Source organism: Lynx rufus, unplaced genomic scaffold (assembly GCF_022079265.1).
Source record: "Lynx rufus isolate CCGP_SWC_20201006 ecotype Redwood Valley unplaced genomic scaffold, mLynRuf1.p SCAF_1, whole genome shotgun sequence".
In the NCBI taxonomy this organism is placed as follows: domain Eukaryota; kingdom Metazoa; phylum Chordata; class Mammalia; order Carnivora; family Felidae; genus Lynx; species Lynx rufus.
Genome location: NW_025814823.1, coordinates 220,276,841 through 220,300,948, shown reverse-complemented (window position 1 = coordinate 220,300,948; position 24,108 = coordinate 220,276,841). Strand labels below are relative to the sequence as shown.

The 24,108-nt window shown below is 38.2% G+C and overlaps 1 pseudogene; it reads right to left on the bottom strand.

The window, feature by feature from the left end:
• Positions 1-453: 453 nt before the first annotated feature.
• LOC124510418 (nuclear transcription factor Y subunit beta-like) overlaps positions 454-24,108 on the bottom strand; it is a 28,140-nt pseudogene continuing 4,485 nt past the window's right edge.

Sequence of the window (24,108 nt, the reverse complement as noted above, 5' to 3'; positions counted from 1 at the left end):
GAGCCTATAGACTTATTTGTGAACTTAGAACAGCTGTTCAAAAGCTAAGTTACATTCTCATCATTTTATTGACTTTGATTTTTGAGAAATTCTTACTTTTTTTTCCCAAAGTGAACCCTACCCTTATATTTTATTAAGATAACAAACATCATAAATTAACCTAGCTGCTTACTTGAATTATAAAAGAAGCATGACTCAATATGAAAGTAAGAAACTATCTACAAATCACTGTCAGTAACAAATTGCAATATACCATGCATACAGGAGTCATACAGAGCAACAAACTCTCAAAGAAAACAAAAATATCTTATACCTTGCAAATCCAATTTTTCTTTAAAATCATTCATGAAAAGGATTCTCTCAAGTAAGAATTGACACCTCAAGTAATCAAGCATCAGAAAGCTACATTATAGCTATTTACTATACAAAAACATCTTTTCTCCTCTTTTCCTTCTAAATGTCTGTCCCAGAATCACACAGACTCTTTTGCTTCTCTGACACTCCCCATTCCACCATTTCTTCAGGTCGTGAAAACTGAATTTGCTGAAGAACATAAATCTGTTGATATCATGTTGTAAAAATCACACATTTTGGGAGCACCTGGGTGACTCAATCGTTAAGCATCTGACTTTGGCTCAGGTCATGATCTCACGGTTGGTGAGTTTGAGCCTATGTCAGGTGAGCATGACTCCCACTTCAGGTGAGCTTGACTTGTGCTTCAGGTGAGCTGATGCCCCAATTCTGGTGAGCTCCAGCCCCACTTAAGGTAAAAACATGAGCCCTGGGTGAGCCCCACTTTGTTCTCTCTCTCTCCCTCTCCCTCTCTCTGCCCCTCGTTCACTTTTGCCCCTCCCCTAAAAAAAAACAAAAACAAAAACAAACAACAAACAAAAAAAACCACAATATATTTAGTTGCTGACCATCTGCGGTTATTAGGCCAGCTGGTAACTGGTTGGTAAATGCCTCCTCTATAAGTTCGTCACTTAGTCCTTCTATAGCTGTGACTGTTCCCCCAATTCTTTTCTTTCCTTTCATAGCCTCTCTGAATTTCTGAATGTATAATTTTAGCGGTTCTACATAACTGTTGAAGCCTAAGGTAGACATGGAAAAGACAATATCTTCTCGACTGCCTTCCATTTTTCTTGATGGCATCTTTCACTTGCTTCACCTATAATAAAGCTAATGAACTCACACATTCTTGAACACGTTCTTGGGCATCTTTTCCAATCTTTCCCATTTGAGGTATGGCACTTTTCATCATCCTAGGTACATTTCCAATTGGAAAATATATGTTTCTCTTTGAAACTTTACTTTGAACCATTTATGTCTTCTTGATCATTCATGCTGTCTTCAGTATCATCATGAGGTAGTGTAACATGACTTCCTCCAATGTAGTGTATAGAATGGATAGTTGAGAAGCATCTATCACTCTATCACATTTATCACAGTAACACTGTCACCATCCATCCCCAGTGCAGCTCTGGTTGGCTCCAATTACCAATCGGCTATTTGGTTGGACAAGAAATGGCTGCTAAGGAACCAGTCCCAGTGTAGAGCTGCCAAGTCTTTTTTTTTTTTTTTTTTTTTTTTTTTTTTTTTAGTACACTATTTTTTTGAGTAGTGAGAAGAGTAGTTTAAGGGGCGCCTGGGTGGCGCAGTCGGTTAAGCGTCCGACTTCAGCCAGGTCACGATCTCGCGGTCCGTGAGTTCGAGCCCCGCGTCGGGCTCTGGGCTGATGGCTCAGAGCCTGGAGCCTGTTTCCCATTCTGTGTCTCCCTCTCTCTCTGGCCCTCCCCCGTTCATGCTCTGTCTCTCTCTCTGTCCCAAAAATAAATAAACGTTGAAAAAAAAAATTTTTTAAAAATAAAAAAAAAAAAAAAAAAGAAGAGTAGTTTAAAAATATGAAGAACGGATGGATTCTGGGAAGATGGCGGCGTAGGAGGACGCTGGGCTCACCGCGCGTCCTGCTGATCACTTAGATTCCACCTACACCTGCCTAAATAACCCAGAAAACCGCCAGAGGATTAGCAGAACAGAGTCACCGGACCCAAGTGCAGACGAGAGGCCCACGGAAGAGGGTAGGAAGGGCGGCGAGGCGGTGCGCGCTCCACGGACTGGCGGGAGGGAGCCGGGGCGGAGGGGCGGCTCGCCGGCCAAGCAGAGCCCCCGAGTCCGGCTTGCAAAAGCGGAGGGGCCTGACGGACTGTGTTCCGACAGCAAGCGCGACTTAGCGTCTGGGAGGTCATAAGTCAACAGCTCTGCTCGGAAAGCGGGAAGGCTGGAGGACAAAGGGAGGGTGAGCTGCGGAGCCCCCGGACGACAGAGCTCAGTTTGGCGGGGAACAAAGGCGCTCGCCAGCGCCATCTCCCCCGCCCATCCCCCAGCCAAAATCCCAAAGGGAACCGGCTCCGGCCAGGGAAATTGCTCGCTCCGCGCGAACACCCAACTCTGTGCTTCTGCGGAGCCAAACCTCTGGCAACAATCTGACTCCCTCCGGCTGCCACAGGGCCCCTCCTGAAGTGGATCACCTAAGGAGAAGCGAGCTAAGCCTGCCCCCCCTGCCGCCGTGCACCTTGCCTTCCCACCCCAGCTAATACGCCAGATCCCCAGCATCACAAGCCTGGCAGTGTGCAAGTAGCCCAGACGGGCCACGCCACCCCACAGTGAATCCCGCCCCTAGGAGAGGGGAAGAGAAGGCACACACCAGTCTGACTGTGGCCCCAGCGGTGGGCTGGGGGCAGACATCAGGTCGGACTGCGGCCCCGCCCACCAACTCCAGTTATACACCACAGCACAGGGGAAGTGCCCTGCAGGCCCTCACCACACCAGGGACTATCCAAAATGACCAAGCGGAAGAATTCCCCTCAGAAGAATCTCCAGGAAATAACAACAGCTAATGAGCTGATCAAAAAGGATTTAAATAATATAACAGAAAGTGAATTTAGAATAATAGTCATAAAATTAATCGCTGGGCTGGAAAACAGCATACAGGACAGCAGAGAATCTCTTGCTACAGACATCAGGGGACTAAGGAACAGTCACGAGGAGCTGAAAAACGCTTTAAAGGAAATGGAAAACAAAATGCAAACCACCACGGCTCGGATGGAAGAGGCAGAGGAGAGAATAGGTGAACTAGAAGATAAAGTTATGGAAAAAGAGGAAGCTGAGAAAAAGAGAGATAAAAAAATCCAGGAGTATGAGGGGAAAATTAGAGAACTAAGTGATACACTAAAAAGAAATAATATACGCATAATTGGTATCCCAGAGGAGGAAGAGAGAGGGAAAGGTGCTGAAGGGGTACTTGAAGAAATAATAGCTGAGAACTTCCCTGAACTGGGGAAGGAAAAAGGCATTGAAATCCAAGAGGCACAGAGAACTCCCTTCAGACGTAACTTGAATCGATCTTCTGCACGACATATCATAGTGAAACTGGCAAAATACAAGGATAAAGAGAAAATTCTGAAAGCAGCAAGGGGTAAACGTGCCCTCACATATAAAGGGAGACCTATAAGACTCGTGACTGATCTCTCTTTTGAAACTTGGCAGGCCAGAAAGAATTGGCACGAGATTTTCAGGGTGCTAGACAGCAAAAATATGCAGCCGAGAATCCTTTATCCAGCAAGTCTGTCATTTAGAATAGAAGGAGAGATAAAGGTCTTCCCAAACAAACAAAAACTGAAGGAATTTGTCACCACTAAACCAGCCCTACAAGAGATCCTAAGGGGGACCCTGTGAGACAAAGTACCAGAGACATCACTACAAGCATAAAACAGACAGACATCACAATGACTCTAAACCCGTATCTTTCTATAATAACACTGAATGTAAATGGATTAAATGCGCCAACCAAAAGACATAGGGTATCAGAATGGATAAAAAAACAAGACCCATCTATTTGCTGTCTACAAGAGACTCATTTTAGACCTGAGGACACCTTTAGATTCAGAGTGAGGGGATGGAGAACTAGTTATCATGCTACTGGAAGCCAGAAGAAAGCTGGAGTAGCCATACTTATATCAGACAAACTAGACTTTAAATTAAAGGCTGTAACAAGAGATGAAGAAGGACATTATATAATAGTTACAGGGTCTATCCATCAGGAAGAGCTAACAATTATAAATGTCTATGCGCCGAATACCGGAGCCCCCAAATATATAAAACAATTACTCATAAACAGAAGCAACCTTATTGATAAGAATGTGGTAATTGCAGGGGACTTTAACACCCCACTTACAGAAATGGATAGATCATCTAGACACACGGTCAATAAAGAAACAAGGGCCCTGAATGAGACACTGGATCAGATGGACTTGACAGATCTATTTAGAACTCTGCATCCCAAAGCAACAGAATATACTTTCTTCTCGAGTGCACATGGAACATTCTCCAAGATAGATCATATACTGGGTCACAAAACAGCCCTTCATAAGTTTACAAGAATTGAAATTATACCATGCATACTTTCAGACCACAATGCTATGAAGCTTGAAATCAACCACAGGAAAAAGTCTGGAAAACCTCCAAAAGCATGGAGGTTAAAGAACACCCTACTAACGAATGAGTGGGTCAACCAGGCAATTAGAGAAGAAATCAAAAAATATATGGAAACAAACGAAAATGAAAATACAACAATCCAAACGCTTTGGGACGCAGCGAAGGCAGTCCTGAGAGGAAAATACATTGCAATCCAGGCCTATCTCCAGAAACAAGAAAAATCCCAAATACAAAATCTAACAGCACACCTAAAGGAAGTAGAAGCAGAACAGCAAAGGCAGCCTAAACCCAGCAGAAGAAGAGAAATAATAAAGATCAGAGCAGAAATAAACAATATAGAATCTAAAAAAACTGTAGAGCAGATCAACGAAACCAAGAGTTGGTTTTTTGAAAAAATAAACAAAATTGACAAACCTCTAGCCAGGCTTCTCAAAAAGAAAAGGGAGATGACCCAAATAGATAAAATCATGAATGAAAATGGAATGATTACAACCAATCCCTCAGAGATACAAACAATTATCAGGGAATACTATGAAAAATTATATGCCAACAAATTGGACAACCTGGAAGAAATGGACAAATTCCTGAACACCCACACTCTTCCAAAACTCAATCAGGAGGAAATAGAAAGCTTGAACAGACCCATAACCAGCAAAGAAATTGAATCGGTTATCAAAAATCTCCCAACAAATAAGAGTCCAGGACCAGATGGCTTCCCAGGGGAGTTCTACCAGACGTTTAAAGCAGAGATAATACCTATCCTTCTCAAGCTATTCCAAGAAATAGAAAGGGAAGGAAAACTTCCAGACTCATTCTATGAAGCCAGTATTACTTTGATTCCTAAACCAGACAGAGACCCAGTAAAAAAAGAGAACTACAGGCCAATATCCCTGATGAATATGGATGCCAAAATTCTCAATAAGATACTAGCAAATCGAATTCAACAGCATATAAAAAGAATTATTCACCATGATCAAGTGGGATTCCTTCCTGGGATGCAGGGCTGGTTCAACATTCGCAAATCAATCAACGTGATACATCACATTAACAAAAAAAAAGAGAAGAACCATATGATCCTGTCAATCGATGCAGAAAAGGCCTTTGACAAAATCCAGCACCCTTTCTTAATAAAAACCCTTGAGAAAGTCGGGATAGAAGGAACATACTTAAAGATCATAAAAGCCATTTATGAAAAGCCCACAGCTAACATCATCCTCAACGGGGAAAAACTGAGAGCTTTTTCCCTGAGATCAGGAACACGACAGGGATGCCCACTCTCACCGTTGTTGTTTAACATAGTGCTGGAAGTGCTAGCATCAGCAGACAACAAAAGGAAATCAAAGGCATCCAAATTGGCAAAGATGAAGTCAAGCTTTCGCTTTTTGCAGATGACATGATATTATACATGGAAAATCCGATAGACTCCACCAAAAGTCTGCTAGAACTGATACATGAATTCAGCAAAGTTGCAGGATACAAAATCAATGTACAGAAATCAGTTGCATTCTTATACACTAACAATGAAGCAACAGAAAGACAAATAAAGAAACTGATCCCATTCACAATTGCACCAAGAAGCATAAAATACCTAGGAATAAATCTAACCAAAGATGTAAAGGATCTGTATGCTGAAAACTATAGAAAGCTTATGAAGGCAATTGAAGAAGATTTAAAGAAATGGAAAGACATTCCCTGCTCATGGATTGGAAAAATAAATATTGTCAAAATGTCAATACTACCCAAAGCTATCTACACATTCAATGCAATCCCAATCAAAATTGCACCAGCATTCTTCTCGAAACTAGAACAAGCAATCCTAAAATTCATATGGAACCACAAAAGGCCCCGAATAGCCAAAGGAATTTTGAAGAAGAAGACCAAAGCAGGAGGCATCACAATCCCAGACTTCAGCCTCTACTACAAAGCTGTCATCATCAAGACAGCATGGTATTGCCAAAAAAACAGACACACAGACCAATGGAATAGAATAGAAACCCCAGAACTAGACCCACAAACATATGGCCAACTCATCTTTGACAAAGCAGGAAAGAACATCCAATGGAAAAAAGACAGCCTCTTTAACAAATGGTGCTGGGAGAACTGGACAGCAACATGCAGAAGGTTGAAACTAGACCACTTTCTCACACCATTTACAAAAATAAACTCAAAATGGATAAAGGACCTAAATGTGAGACAGGAAACCATCAGAACCTTAGAGGAGAAAGCAGGAAAAGACCTCTCTGACCTCAGCCGTAGCAATCTCTTACTCGACACATCCCCAAAGGCAAGGGAATTAAAAGCAAAAGTGAATTACTGGGACCTTATGAAGATAAAAAGCTTCTGCACAGCAAAGGAAACAACCAACAAAACTAAAAGGCAACCAACGGAATGGGAAAAGATATTTGCAAATGACATATCGGACAAAGGGCTAGTATCTAAAATCTATAAAGAGCTCACCAAACTCCACACACGAAAAACAAATAACCCAGTGAAGAAATGGGCAGAAAACATGAATAGACACTTCTCTAAAGAAGACATCCAGATGGCCAACAGGCACATGAAAAGATGTTCAGTGTCGCTCCTTATCAGGGAAATACAAATCAAAACCACACTCAGATATCACCTCGCGCCAGTCAGAGTGGCCAAAATGAACAAATCAGGAGACTATAGATGCTGGAGAGGATGTGGAGAAACGGGAACCCTCTTGCACTGTTGGTGGGAATGCAAATTGGTGCAGCCGCTCTGGAAAGCAGTGTGGAGGTTCCTCAGAAAATTAAAAATAGACCTACCCTATGACCCAGCAGTAGCACTGCTAGGAATCTACCCAAGGGATACAGGAGTACTGATGCATAGGGGCACTTGTACCCCAATGTTCATAGCAGCACTCTCAACAATAGCCAAATTATGGAAAGAGCCTAAATGTCCATCAACTGATGAATGGATAAAGAAATTGTGGTTTATATACACAATGGAATACTACGTGGCAATGAGAAAAAATGAAATATGGCCTTTTGTAGCAACGTGGATGGAACTGGAGAGTGTGATGCTAAGTGAAATAAGCCATACAGAGAAAGACAGATACCATATGGTTTCACTCTTATGTGGATCCTGAGAAACTTAACAGGAACCCATGTGGGAGGGGAAGGAAAAAAAAAAAAAAAAAAAGGACGTTAGAGTGGGAGAGAGCCAAAGCATAAGAGACTGTTAAAAACTGAGAACAAACTGAGGGTTGATGGGGGGTGGGAGGGAGGGGCGGGTGGGTGATGGGTATTGAGGAGGGCACCTTTTGGGATGAGCACTGGGTGTTGTATGGAAACCAATTTGTCAATAAACTTCATATAAAAAAAAATAAAAAAAAAATAAATAAAATCTTGCTAAATAAAAAAAAAAAATATGAAGAACGATTCCAGATCGATGAACAATTTGATATCTCATTGAAGATAAATTATTTAAAACAAAATAAATGAATAAGTAAGTTTATAATAAATAAACAAAAAATAAATAAAAAGCAGTAATACTTCAATTCTGGAGTGCCAAGTGGCTGTACCATGTTAACTCCCACCAGCAACGTGTGAGAGTTCTTCTTGTTCGAATCATTGCCAGCATTAGGTGTTGTCAGTGTTCTTGATTTTGGCCATTCTAAGAGTTGTGTAGTGGTATCTTATTGTTTAACTTTCATTTTTCTGATGATGTATGGGACAGGACATTTTTTTATATGCTTATTTTCCATCTGTATACCTTCTTTGATGAGGTGTCACTTAAGATCTTTGCCCTATTTTTTAATCATATTGTTTATTTGCTTAAGTTTGAATGTTAAGAATTCTATATGTTTTGGATAATAGCCTTTCATTAGATGTGCATCTTGGAAATATTTTCTCCCATTCTGTGACTTGCCTTCTTATTCTTAGGACATTGTCTTTCACAAAGTAGACCTCTCCCCCCCACCCCCAGAAATAAATAAATAAATTTATTTATTTATTTATTTATTTATAGGAAGGCAGAAAGTGAGGGAGAGAGAATCTTAAGCAGGCTCCACACTTAGCATGGAGCCCAACATGGGGCTTAATCTCATGGCCATGAGATCAGGACCTGAGCCGATATCAAGAGTTGGACACTTAACTGAGTCACCCAGACACCCCAGTAAACATTTTTATGAATTTTAACAAAGCCTAGTGTATACATTATTTTTTTGATGGAGCATGCCATGAGTGTTATATCTAAAATAATCATCATGGTACCCTAAGCCATCTAGATTTTGTTCTATATAACCTTCTAGGAGTTTTATAGTTTCATATTTTATAATTAGTCTGTGATTTATTAGTAATTTTTGAAGGGTTTAAAGCCTGTGTGTAGATTCAGTTTTTGCATGTGAATGCTCAGTTGTTCCAACATCATTTGTTGAAAAGACTATCTTTTCTCCATCGTATTGTCCTCCTTTCTTTATCAAAGATCACTTGACTGCATGTATGTGTATGTGTATTGACTGTATATATATTTATGTGCATTGCCCGTATGACTATGTATGTATGTATCTATTTCCTGGCACTCTATTCTGTTCTAATGATCTGTCTATTCATTCACCAAAATCACTCTTGTCTTGATTACTTGGCTTTACAGTAAGTCTTGATGACGGATAGTATCAATCTTCCAACTTTGTTTTTTTTCCTTCAACTAAGCAAATTCTTGATGAAATATAACTTTATAAATTTATCTTATAAGAAAACTTCAAGAAAAATTAAGAATCATAATATATGATCATTTTTGTGGAAGAAGCCAGCAAATACTCATCACGATAGGAATAAAGGACAGAAAACGACATTTTAGGATTTTTTTTTTTTTTCAAGAATTTGAGAGGAAAACAATTGTAACAACAAAAGAACAAATTAAAGTCTCTCAGGGTAGGGGCACCTGGGTTTCTCAGTCAGTTAAGCGTCTGACCTGCTCAGGTCATGATCGCCCAGTATGTGAGTTCAAGCCATGGGTCAGGCGCTGTACTGACAGCTCAGAACCTGGAACCTACTTCTCATTCTGTGTCTCCCTCTCTCTCTGCCTCTCCCCAATCACACCGTCTCTCTCTCTCTCTCTCTCTCTCTCAAAAGTAAATAAACATAAAAAAAAATTAAAATCTCTGAGGGTAGTGTTGGGGAATTCTGCTATAATTATAATGAATGACTTAATAAAATAAAGGCAAAAATGCTCATAAGGATAGATAAAGTGTAGAATAAAGTTACCACAACAATGGCGTACTTAGAAACAGGTGAAATGCATGGAAAATAATAGCAGTGACATGTAGAGGTCGCTTTTAAGCAACAGATTTGAGCCATGGAATGTAAAAAGGGCCCACAGGACCACCTGGCTTCGTACTAACAGCCCATCAGGCGACCCACCTCAAAATATCCAAAAGCCCTGACTAACCAATGGGCTACTTACAATCACGCACACAAACCAAAGAAGGAAAAATCCATTATGTCCCCAGCTGCCTCACCTTCTTCCTTTAAATAAAGCCCCCACCCACTGCCTTGTTGCAGACAATGACTCTGCTGTCTTGTCCACTGCTCCCTTCCAGTGTATCCACTAAACTTCTATCTCCTTTGTTTTGCCTCAGGTGAGTTCTTTCACCACCAGCGTGTGTCACTGGCTTCCACCCGATCAATGGTCACCCCACTTTTGGGGGCTCCCATCCAATCCAGGAGACACCACATGACACATTTTAAAAACGGGAAAATGCAATGTAATGGCTTTAGGCCTTGCACAAATCAATATTTATCAGGTTTGTTGATTAGTAAAGATGAGCATTTGCAAGGACTCAGGATTAGGATCGGATCCTTTATGAGAAGAAATATATACATTTATTCTAATCTCAACTATCTGGACATTTAGTCAGTCCCATTTTACTCCCATGCTGGACACAATTTTAGAGAAATTAAGCTTTCTTTTAGCACAATTATTGGAGGAAGGTATGGTTGTTCTTTGGGCGTCAGCTAAGGCAACAAGTGCCAAGATTCCTTTTAAGGACGATAATACAGTTTAGTCTGGGGTTGGTTGGTGTGTTTGCACTTTTTTGGCCCAGTTATGATATCCTGAAAAAGGCCAGGTAGCTTCTTGAACAGTTCATTAGGTCCACACCTCGATCACGTCCTTTATTGGGCTTTCATAGATAGGAACCCTAAGTATCAGCCCAGGGACCAAGCAGCACACAACCAGGGCAATCCCTATGCCCCAGGGTCCACCAAAATTATTCAAATAAACCAACCTGGGAGCCCGGGAAAGCTGAGTAACAGGATTATGCTTGATGCAAAACAACTTTCAGTTACCCTCTCCAAAGGCACCTCCCTGTATGGTCCTGCCTGACAGCCTTTTTGTTTGGGGCTGCAATATAGAGTTCTGCTTTCTAGCTTTTCAAGTGCCATGGTGTTCTGTCCTGACAGCAAAAGAATCCTTAAATCTTATGAAACAAGGAAGAACACTTTGGACACATACCAACTGAGTGCAGTGAGTGTCATGCTCTAAATTGAAAAACAAACAAAAAAGATCTAGTCCTAGTCCCATAGGTTAATAGGATACTTGGGTTGACTATAGAAATTCAGAGTGACATAATATACACTCTTTAGAAAACAGTTATAGAGACAAAAGAGGACACATTATAATTAAATATCCATATGGTATTCATTATTTCAAAGGAAAAGGGAATTGGGGTTAAGAAATGGGGTCGCTGGGGCACCTGGATGGCTTAGTTGGTTAAGTGTTTGACTTTGGCTCAGGTCATGATCTTGCAGTTTGTGAGTTCGAGCCCTGCATCGGGCTCTGTGCTGACAGCTTGGAGCCTGGAGTCTGCTTTGGATTCTGTGTCTCCCTTTCTCTCTGCCCCTCCCCTGCTCATGCTCTGTCTCTCTCTGTCTTTCAAAAATAAATAAATGTTTAGAAAAATTGGAAAAAAAAAAAGAAATGGGGTCTCTCCTGGGCACCTGGGTGGCTCAGTCAGTTGGGCATCCAACTTCAGCTCAGGTCATGATCTCATGCTTCATGAGTTCAAGCCCTAAGATGTGCTCTGTGCTGACAGCTTGGAGTCTGGAACCTGCTTCAGATTCTGTGTCTCCCTCTCTCCCTTACCCTCCCCGACTTGTGCTCTGTTTCTCTCTCAAAAATGAATAAACATTAAAAGAAGAAGAAGAAGAAATGGAGTCTCTCCTGACTATGTTAATGAGGGTATAACATTGGAGAGACCTAAAGACCTGACTGCTCTAATGACAATGATTGATTAGAGACCTCGTTATATATTCTGAAGGTAATCTAAAATAAATCAGATTATTGGACTTCTAATTGGTCTTAGAGCAATTAGACTTTAGCATGGAAATGGCTTCAAATATTCTGAAATTCTATTTGAAAATTTATTTTTTTCACTAATGTTCTGACCCACAGAAATGACAACCTTCTGCACAAGAATTATTAATATTCTTTCACATTGAACTTAAGACTTTGCCACTTCATCTAATCCAAAAGTCTTCTTATGTCTGTTTTACCATTTCAAAGATTTGGGTATTACTATCAAAGCATTCAAATAGTTTATTAGTTTCTCTTTCTTGGTCGTATATGCAATAATCTGCTACATAAATTAGTTTGACTTTTTTCTTTTTATTAGATTAATGAGTTTTATCATGTTTTACTTGAATCCACTCAGTAAAATAGAAACAAATACATCCGCTTTATCATTAATGCCTATTTTTCAACAATAGTTTTCTTTGTTTTTCATTTCTTAGGTGTTTTCCATACATTTTTACATGTATTAATATTAATATAAATACTCCTTCTAGATCTTCTCATAAAATAGCAACAAGTGTTTTTGCGCTTATAAAATGGATTCTTGTACAAGATTATGAATCAGCTATTGAATTCCCTTTTGAGTTTTTCCCTGACTTCAGAGTATATTTTTAAGATTGTAAATCAGTTGAAATTAGCTATGTAATATAAAAATAACAAGTTGGTGTTATTTAGATATATTCCCCACTTTTAGTTTGACATAAGAGGTGGCTACCAAACAGAAATATATTACTTATATACTCTCCTCCTGCATTAGAAATACAGTCCCTTGCCCCCAAAAATAGACAAACAAAGGACAGAATAGACATCCCATTCTGAAGATAAAATAATTCATTCACAGAATAAACAATGGTTATTCTTGAGTCAGTCATCTCTAAGGATTTGAGAGTGCAGGCTTCTATAAGAATATCATCTTCACATAATGTAGAAAATACGCTAAAAATTCTAGAGAATTCTGAAATCTGTTAACCTAACATTGGGTATTAGCTACCTGGGTGGTCTCTTTGCTCCATGCAGTACACGTCATAATGTCTCAAGTGCTTTGAGTAATTTCTCTCACCCTGCATTCTATATCAATGGTCAAGTTCGTTATTTTTTAAACTGAATCCAGTACTCTGTTAGATGCCATCTTTTTTTTTTTGATCCATGTTGTTCATCTTTCTCTTTATTGTGGCTATTTTTACAGTCCATTTATTTCAACTACAGTTTCTGGAATATTTGTCAATCTTCTCTTACTGTCTTTTGGTCACTGTCCACATCTTGCATTTACATGTATCCTGCTATTCTATTTTGTATAAGAGAACCATTGAGAATGCTGGTGGTATTGATGTCACACGGAGAAGTTTTTCTGTGTTATAATTTGAAGAGTTGAACTTTTTAGTGCAGTCAGTAAGTGAATTGGGTTTATACTGGATTGAGAAGGGAGATGTAAAATTTCTTTTTTTTTTAATTTTTTTTAACGTTTATTTATTTTTGAGACAGAGAGAGACAGAGCATGAACAGGGGAGGGACAGAGAGAGAGGGAGACACAGAATCTGAAACAGGCTCCAGGCTCTGAGCTGTCAGCACAGAGCCCGACACGGGGCTCGAACTCACGGACCGTGAGATCATGACCTGAGCCAAAGTCGGATGCTTAATTGACCGAGCCACCCAGGTGCCCCGGGAGATGTAAAATTTCAATAAAAAAAAAACAGGATAATAAAAGTGTAAGTTAATTGTTTGTAAAAAGTCTAAGGAAGTAAATTTCAATATACAGATGAAGTAGGTAATTGCCTAGGAAAATATGCTTTAGCAAAAACTGACCCCATCCAACGTAGAAAACTTAAAACAATTTCAACAGAAAACCTAGAAAGAATTATCAATCAATTATTTCTCTGAAAGCACTTCTATATTACATGGGTGTAGGTATATGCTTTCTAACTATGTATCAAAATTCAGATGTAATAACAAAAAAAAATATAAGTTAGACAACCAAAAACTTCATATGGAAAACAAAAGTCATTAGCAAACCAAAAGATATAAAACAAACTGGGGAGAAAATGTTTGTGACATCTATTGCATATAAACGAATAATCCCCATATATTTTTTAAAGCTACCTCCTATTTATTTATACTTAATATCATTCATATATATAATATTTATTATATATAATCTTGTATTGTCCTTTTTCTCTAGAGAACCCTCACTAATATAAACCTTCCTGGATTTCTACTGGTGAAAAACATATTGAAATTTTGCTCAAAGGGCATATTTCCCAGTGTAATTTTCACAACTTACCAAGAAGAGTCAAGAGAGGTATGAAAAAAAAAAAAAAAAAAAAAAAAAAACAACAGAATACAGCCCAAAGTCATGGTGTATGATGAAGTGGTGAATTACTCCCAGGGAGCAGAAGCAGGGCTTAATAAAGGGATACATCCTATTGGTGTAGGATACTTGACAACGATTACCTAGTGGTATCAAAAAATTATTATGGAACAGTACTGCCATGTACCTACCATTCTCTTATGTTTCAAAGAGCAGTGTTTATTACAGCCGTTAACTACTGTTTGTTGGGGGTTGAGCATAATATCTTGCCCTTTTTAGCTTGAAATCTCCAAATCAGGAGAAGCTGTGCCTGGCGCTGATGTAGATGACACACAGACCATTACTGATGAGCGGTAGTGAGATAATTGAGGTTTCTGGAAGAGGACTGAGACTATTTTGCAATGTGGGAGAGTCATGAATAATTTCAGCTGAGGTCTGACTATATGGCATATTAATGTTCCCAGTTTTTAACCCCCGCTTGTGATCATACCATTTGCCTTACAAACTTTCAGTGCCCTTCCACTTTGACTCTAGCCTGGTCTTATGACTTGTTCTGGGGATGGACTATTGGACAGATGTATAAAGGGCTTACACATTTCTGCTTCTGCAATTACTCTCTGCCATTGCTGTCAGATGGACTTTCTCAAGATATCCAAGTCATTCCAGGAAGGAGGAAGAGCAACACATGGAACAGAATCAAATTACCCCAATCGTCTGAGCCACCATCATCCTAGATTATTTGTCAGATAGCCAATTCTCAGATGTGATCAAATCAACCCAAGTTCAACAGAGGCATCTGGTTGACCTCCCTAGATGTGTTCCTAATATATGCTTATTTTCTTACCTAACTGAGGTTTTGACACCACTATTTTTTAATGAGCCATCATCATATATTTACATACAGAACCACCTTATTCTTATATCAAAACAGAGTACATTATTTGAAAAGCTATTACCTAGTAATATGGTCATTATTCTAAGCTGGATATAAGTAGTTTGATTTTGAACTACTCTAGGTGTTCTATTTCATTTTAATTACCTTGTATCATATATTGACTTTAGAAAATAACCAATTTTAAGTGACTACTCATTTTTAGATAGTATATCTTTTGAAATATAAGGGTACAAAATAATGAATTTTAAATAGAAAAGCTACCTAAGCGTAAAACCATTTTGCAAAATATTTATGTAGCCATACACACTTTTGTTTCCTAGAAAAGGTCATTTGACTACAAATATGATATTTTTGAAAGTGTGACTGTGGTAAAACAAAATTTTAAACCGTTTATCACATAGTAATAAAAGTCCATATTTATCCTCATTCTCATTGTCAGTTAATTCGGTCATGTCTGTGTAATTATTAAATCTGAATATGACCTTCTTGTCTTTCTGGCAATTAGCTTTTTTCTGCATATGTATGCATAATATATGGCATTTTTTTAAAATTTTACATTGAAAGATGCATTACTTAAATGGAAATTCTATAATTTATATTTAGGGATATAAAGCTCATGTCCTCCGCATTTAATTAATGCATGTTGTTTTACATTAGAGCACAGATTCATGACACAATTATTGCATGCTTTCTTTAGACCAAGCCCTATGCTAAGGATATAAGGATATATCTGATGAAGAATACAGTTTCTACCCATTTCTACTCAGATACACTATCCAACTGATGCAGGCCAAATGACAATTTCTCCATCAGAAATACCCATGAAGAAACACAAAAAGTGCTCTCACTTAAAGGGAGCCATGTCAAAATCTTTTTTTTTTCTTAACTTTTTTAACACTTACTTATTTTTGAGAGACAAAGAGAGAGTGTGAGCGGGGGGGGGGGGGGGGGAGACAGAGAGAGAAGACACAGAATCTGAAGCAGGCTCCAGGCCCTTAGCAAGTTGTCAGCACAGAGCCCGGCCTGGGGCTCAAACCCACGAATCATGAGATCATGACCTGAGCCGAGGTCTGACGCTTAATTAATTGAACCACCCAGCCTTCCTGAACCATGTCAAACTATAAGGAACTTCCTTTCAAAGAGCTGTCCCCAGATAAGAATGAGAATGGTTAGTTTCTACAGTTCACTAGACACCAAGTAGTAGGGAGAGGCAATAGTGTCCTTTCTTCTGACACCACAAATTTTTATCTGTGACTTTCTTTAGTATTAAATTGGGAAGCATATCCTCTATCCTCAGCTGTGTATTCTAGTTGCCAATTTTGGAATAATAAGAAACTCTACTCACCATTCACAATTATGTAAAACACTGAAATTTCATGCTTTGTAAAATAAGTGGATGCTGGCCTTAGGTGTCTTTTTTTCAAAATTTTGTTTGTTTTGTTTTGTTTGGTGTGGTTGGTTTTTAATACAAAGAGATCCAACTAAAAAGAAATAAGAAACAATCAGGTGTTAAAATGAAGCATATTAGTTTTCTATTGTTGCTGTTACAAATTACCACAAGTTTAGTGGCTTAAAACAATACGGACTTAATGTCTTCAATTCTATAATTAGAAGTCTAACACAGGTCTCATTGGGCTAAAATCAATGAGTAGGTGAGGCTGCATTCCTTTTTGGAGGCTTTAAGAGAGAATCCATTTGTTTGTGTTTCCAGTTTCTTGAGGTCACAACATTCCTTGGCCCTTTCCTTCCATAGCTCCCTATGACCATAGCTATGACAATTGCTACCTCTGACCATAGCTGGGATTGATTGATTCTTTGCTTTTAAGAATTCATGAGATTATTTTAGGACCACCAGGATAATCTAAGATAATTTTCTTATCTCGGTTTTAATCTTAATCATATATACTAAATCCCTTTTGACATGTCAAGTTAATATATTCACAGTTTCCTGGAATTAAGACATTGGGATTTTGAGGAACCAATATTTTGCCTACCACAGACCTGTTAAAGAAAGCAGTGAATGGGGTGCCTGGGTGGTTCAGTAGTTGAGCCTCCGACTTAGGCTCAAGTCACGATCTCGCGGTTCATGAGTTTGAACCCAGCGTCAGGCTCTGTGCTGACAGCTCAGAACCTGAAGTCTGCTTCAGATTGTGTGTCTCCCTCTCTCTCTGCTCCCCTGCCCACGCTCTGTCTCTTTCTCTCTAAAATAAAAATAAATGTAAAAAAAAAATTAAGAAAGCATTGGTGTATTCACCTAAAGCATCAAAATACACTACAGAACTGAGAGACAGAGAGAGAGAGAGAGAGAGAGAGAGAGAGAGAAAGGATCTCTCCCAGACATACTGCCTTAGGATCTTCAGTGCTGGGTCCTCCCATGTTCATTTTAAATATTTCTGCTAATTGACAGGCATGGGTACAAAAATATGATAATGTTTAAATAAAGACAGTATTTTAGGGGAAAATACACAATAAGTATATCTATCATATTATGCCACTTAAAATATTTTTCCACTCTAATTCAAAGTGCTGTGAAAAATGTATGATGTGGTCACACAAACATGCATATGTATAACCCTAGACTTAACATGTGCGCATTATCTTAAAAAAAAAGTCAATACCACTGCAAAAATGCAAATTTGTCATATGTTTGGAGATTTGCATATGTAGCATGAGCTGTTCTGACAGTGTAAGAAAAACTTGGACTTGCCCGTGGGTGGAGAAGAAATGTTAATGGCATCTACTTCCAGATAACCATATCAGTGAGAATATGAGCATAAGAACTTCAGTTTGTCACTGAAATATAGAAGAGGGATTAGCTCTGAAGAAACGCATAATGATTGATGAGGATGATGGAGGCATGGGATAAAGTCTATCCCACTTCTATGCCATATAGATTGGTATTTAAGCCCCATAGAGAGAAGTGCTATGGGCAGAAGATAACAGATGTGAGGGACAGTATAGAAGCGGAGGCTATCTTTTGGAAAATGGCTGAATTTAAACCTTAGCCTCAAAACCACTAGCCGTTTAACACAAGATATGCCACATAACCTTTAGTTTGTACTTCATTCCTCTCACCTGTAAATGACACAATAATTTTACCTGTTGGAATGAAAACTGCCAGCTAATGTGAAGCCTCAACAGGTAGATAAATTGGCTCTTCTTTCACCTTGAAGGGAAAAATAAGCTGAAAAAAAAAAGTGTGTACAAGCAGCCAATTAAGAATCATCCCTATGACACAAATACGACTGAGAGTATTTCTTTCCCATGTAAGTCAGATTGCCTCAGTGTAGCTGTCATTTTTTTCGGAAAGAAGAGAATAGAATGCAAAGCAAGGCAAGGAAAGGAATTACATTTTGGAGTTTTGTCTAGTACAGAATTCCAGTATGGTTACTGGCACATGGTACTTACTAGAAACAAATAAATTAGAAACCTACTATTCTTCTAAGGGAATGTCAATGAAACTAGCTACTGGAACTAAAATATATCTTGACAATACAGGTTTTAACAGAACTCAAGTTCTCAAACTTGCATGCCTGGGAGGCTGTCTATGGAAGCCTCACATACCAGAGGCAGCCTTCTGCCTCAATATTCACTTTGTGTGGCCTGAGAGGAAAGGACAAGGGATGTCCAAGAAAGGTGAGCAAGGGGCTCCAAAAGGAAACAAATGAGAGAATTTTCTCAGAGAGCAAAGTTAGGTTGCAATCAAGGATCTTTTCAATTCCAGTTGGCAGGACTTTACCATTGCATTGGAGTTTCTCTCTACTTCATTTTCAAAATGTGGAAGTTAGTTGCAATGATCTTGCTCCTACTCTACCATTGAGTATTGTATAAGTTGAGAACAAATTACTAGTCTTCATTCCTATATTCTACATCATAGCTCCATTTAATTGAATACAGAAACTTGTTAGATATACCCTGAATCTTTATCAGAGAATGAACATATTCTGTGTGCAGAAAAATGATGAAATTGGGATTTGATAAATAGAAGGGAAAACTGTAATAAGAGACTGGTGGCACAGAAAATAGACCATTTTCCCTGTGCTCATAAGGCTCCCTGTTTTCTGAGTCATTACCATGTGACAGAGTTAGAACCGGTGAAATTAGAGCAAAGTCTGGCTTATCATAACTTCCTGAATATGATTCTTTCACTTCCCAATCTGCTGATTGGATATTGATGTCCCCAGCAATATTGTCTTGAAATGGGAAGAACTTTTATCAGCCTGGTGTCCTGAATAGATTGGATGGAATTGAGTCCAAATCAGGAAGCCCTCATTTAGAATTCACATGAATAAGATTAATTCTATTGTGGTAAGTGAGCCACTAAGATTTGGGGCCTTATCTATTATAGAAACTCATATTATTTTACCTAATTATTCTGTTGTATGGAGCTGTTGAGAGAATCACGTGAGCTAATGTATTTAAATCCTCAGTTAATAGTGCTTACACTTTTACTAAAATGTGTGTGACATTTTACAACTTGGGACACCTGCAGTGATACCTTGGTTTGGTAATGAAATGTGAATATTTCATTAAGAATCATATGCAATCTACAATTAATAAAATAAGGGAAAAGTTCTATTTAGTGAAATATATGAACTCATGAATCTGGCAAGAATTGTTAAACATTAAATTGTGATGATGGCTAATGTTTAAACAATTTTAGAATTAACCCATTTATGTGACTTCTGGTTTCTGAGCATCTCTAAAACACCAGAACATAAAATTGAAAGGATTAATTCACAACTTTTAAAGTTTTCAATATTTTTAGTACAGAACCTTGTTTTATCCTATTGATGTAACGTTAGTATATCAGTAATTATCCACTGAACAGGAACATCTGATTTTCCAAATATATGAAAATAAGATTGTATTTTTCATGAGAAATATTACATTATACATTAAATGAGTATTTTATTTTTTTTTTAATTTTTTTTTCAACGTTTATTTTTGGGACAGAGAGAGACAGAGCATGAACGGGGGAGGGGCAGAGAGAGAGGGAGACACAGAATCGGAAACAGGCTCCAGGCTCTGAGCCATCAGCCCAGAGCCCGACGCGGGGCTCGAACTCACGGACCGCGAGATCGTGACCTGGCTGAAGTCAGAGGCTTAACCGACTGCGCCACCCAGGCGCCCCTAAATGAGTATTTTAAATAAGAATATGTCTTCCCAAGTATTATGTAAACAGGTCAGCATAATTGTAGAAAAATAAATTTTATCAAGTATTGAGCAATTCTTCTTCATTTAATACTTGGTTGTCTTTTCTAACACTTCAAAGGATATGCCATTGGTAGTTGGTACGTTAGCATGTTTAATAAAAAATCAGTGTAGTTTAGGTATACTAATATTAAGCTTGAGCAGAACACCTTTGAGTGAGCTTTACTGCTTAAACTGTGGAAAGGTCACACATTCTTAGCATATTATAATGTTTCAAAAATAATTACATTTTCCTTGTCAGTTGAGTAAATGGAAATATAAGATCTGTAACACACACAATTAAATTTAACCTTCTTAATGGAATATTAGTGATCTGGGATTTATTTTCAACATTTATTAAAAAGGTATTCCTTATATACATATTTGTATAAATTATTCAGTGTAGAAAACTGTGACCCAGTTCTGGAATTCTAGACATAAATTACCTCATGCTTTTCAGATGGCCTCATGTAAATTTTCAAATGTCGACTCATACATGCCACATAAAAATGGGTATTCATTTTTCTTTAGTTTTCTCTATTGATTATTTATTTCATTCATCTTCCCATTCAATAACTATTTACAAAGTATCTCTTTCCTGCAAAATATTTTTATCTTGAACAATACATATAGACTGGACAGAAAAACACAGTTGGAACAGTCCACAACAGCTGATCTAATGTAAGTATACTTGACCTTGTCAAACCTTATTTCCATTTACCAAATGTATCTTTTTTAAAAAGATAAAATACTCAAACTTGAAATGTTTAGGCATCTATATCTCTACATTTTCAGAGAAAGTCCATCATAAATGGTCCTTGGGAAACATACAATGGTGATAATTGATGTGCAGAATGAGAAGCTCTTCTGAATGTGTTAAAGATTCACTCAGCCATAAGAGATACTTCCAATTTGGTTATCACCATTAACTCCAATAGTTTAATTTAAAACCATATGAAATAAATTTTTAAAAAATGATTAAAAGGTAATTTTATTCTGTACTTCTATTTCCATTGTGCATTGAAACAGATATCTTAATAATATTAACTGTACTAGAAACTGTAGTTAAGCTGATTGACAAAGATAAATGAGTAAATTTTATGAAAAGGATGGCATTGCCATGTGGACTTAGAATGTCCTAACATGACAGTTTTGATAGTGACCTGTATATCCTGGGAAGCCAAAGTATTACATGCAATGTATTGAAATATGATACCTACCTTAAACTTCCAGAATTGTACTTAAAACACTACTTCACAAAACTGGACTTTGATATGGTAAAAGTCAGTCAAAGAGAAAATGAAATATGTTGCAGAGCTTAGAAGAAACTGAACTGAAAGCCTGCATAAAAAATTCAATTCTATGTCGTTGTGAGTATGCTATAATAAGCTATAAACTGGCTGTGGAGGATGTACTTTATACAGTGTAATTTTCCATGAGTGCATTCTCAGGAGAACAGTGTCACCTAATACTAGTATTATTTGGTAGAAAGTGACCGTGCAGGAGTGGGGGTGGTAATATCTGACTCCTTACAAAAGACCAGAGCTTTGAGTTTCGTGTTTGGCATTAAACATCCATGGTGTAGGAATATCTTGTTCATGCCTTTTTCATTCCTGGGAAAGCAAAGAACTATGACAGGGACTTCTAGCTATGTAGTTATATCCACTTCCTTCTTTATTTGTGGAACTCTCAAGTTTCATCTTGACTAATGCAGCATGTTGTCGCTATGTATCCAAATTCTTGTACCAGTATACCACTTATGGGTCACTTCTAAATAAGAATGAACATCTTTTACCCTACTTTTCTATCTCTTAGCAAGTTCTGGGGTGTCATAGACTCTAAATATGAAGTTCTCTTTTGGCCAACAAAAGAGCAGGATGCAGGATGAAAGGCGAGAGATGGCTAATGTCCCAGAAAAGACAAAAGCCCCGAATAAGGGTCCTTGCCCCATATTTATTAGGATCAGAGGCTCACAAATGTGAGGTCATGCACCAGGAAACAATGAATTGGTGAACATTAACTCATGGGCATGAGGGAAAGGGGGGTTTTGAAGATATACGGTGTTTGGGGTTTGGGTCAATATAAACCAAAATCCTGGTGCCCTGCAGATGGGCAGATGGTTGTTAATGGAGACAGGAGGCACTATATCTCTTTATCTTAGTTAGCCTAGGGTATAAGGCAGATAGGGGAAATAACCTCAGGGTTAACAAGGCACCTTTTCTTTTGTTAACCAGCTCTGGGATTGTTCACCTGCAGCACAGCAGTCTATACCTCAATTTACCTGTTTACCTAACTTGGTCCTTCCCTCCTGTGAAAGTAGCTTTCTGCTATACTAGTAAATTGTGGGGTGCTTCCTCCCTGAAGGCCTAATCTTGCTTACCTCATATAACTTTGTATTGGGTGCCTTTGTGCCCCTCTCTATTCTGGGGCCTTTGTCCCTCCCTCTCTGTTCTGGGGGCTCTGCACCCCTCCCTATTCTATTCTGGGGCCTTTGCCCTCCCTATTCTGGGGACTTTGCCCCTCCCTCTCTATTCTGGGCTCCTAATCTTGTTTACCCAAACTCAGGTGTGATCCTATGGCTTTGTAATCCTTTAAGCCTTGTTAACCCATTGGTATAAGCCCAGGGAATTCCTAAGATTATTCCCCACACTGTGGGAAGATGAAAACCATGGCATCCACTGTGAACATAGAGATTGAAACAGCAGTATATTTACAATGGAAGAGCTGCTATACTAACCAGGAACATTTTCATTTGAACCATTCCATTAGAGAGAAATAAACTTCTATTCTTCTATAAGCCACAGCTTTATGTGTGTGTCTCCTCTTCCCACAACTAACGCAGAGGAATAGCTATGAGTTGAATCAAGAATTCCGAAGAACTATTAGAAGTTTGATTGTGATAAGCTGTGTCCACCTTAAAGGGCAGATTGCCTCCAGGCATGACTTGAAATGAATGGGAATCAAGTAACTCATCCCTGTTCCAGTATTGCCTACTTACCCCCAACCACCCTAATTAAACACAATGGATTTTAGCTATATCGGAGTTAAAGCCACTTACAGAGATCAATTATAAACATTGTATAAAATGCACAAATAAATTATTTGAAGGCCTCAGAGTACAGCCAAGAAAACTAAACTCAAGTGACCAATACCTTATAGAAAAGGATGGTGTCCCACTGCTATTTCATCCAGGGCATGTGTGGATTAACAGTGCAGGGAATGGAAAATGAGGAGGAATGAGCATTCTTAGATTTTTGGCCTTTTCATTGCAATGATAGACAAAAACTGAACTTCCAGATTGTCAAAGTGACCTAATTTGAAAGGGTTAAATAACATAAACACAAGGAAGAGATTAGCCTGATATTCTGCATAGCATTTGCCATGGAAGCATATGTGAATATTTAAGTTGATGACACTGTATGACTATGAGTCAAAATAGATTTAAAGGGAGAAATATTATATTATATAAAAAGGAACATTTAGCTATGATTAAAGGTTCATTTTTAAAAGCTATAAAAATCCTAAATTTTAATACAGCTAATAACTTAACTTTAAAATATATAATAAAGCAACAACTGACTAAAGTAAAGTTGAAATTGAAAGATACTGAATCATAATTGGAGATATCGATGCAACTTACACCACAGTACAAAGTCAGACAAAAACTCAAGAAAGATAATGTTTGAATATCAAGATTAAGAAACTTGGTAAAAGTCATACCAACAGAAGGTGGGAACTTTTAATGTTGATTAAATTCTGGGAAAATATAAATTTATTTAAAAGAACAAAACCATCCTGGGACTAATTATTAACCACAGTGAAAGCAGTCTAAAATTACTACTGAAGATGTGACACAATAGTATTAAGCAACATAGTTCTAAATATGTTACATGCTATGTTTCAG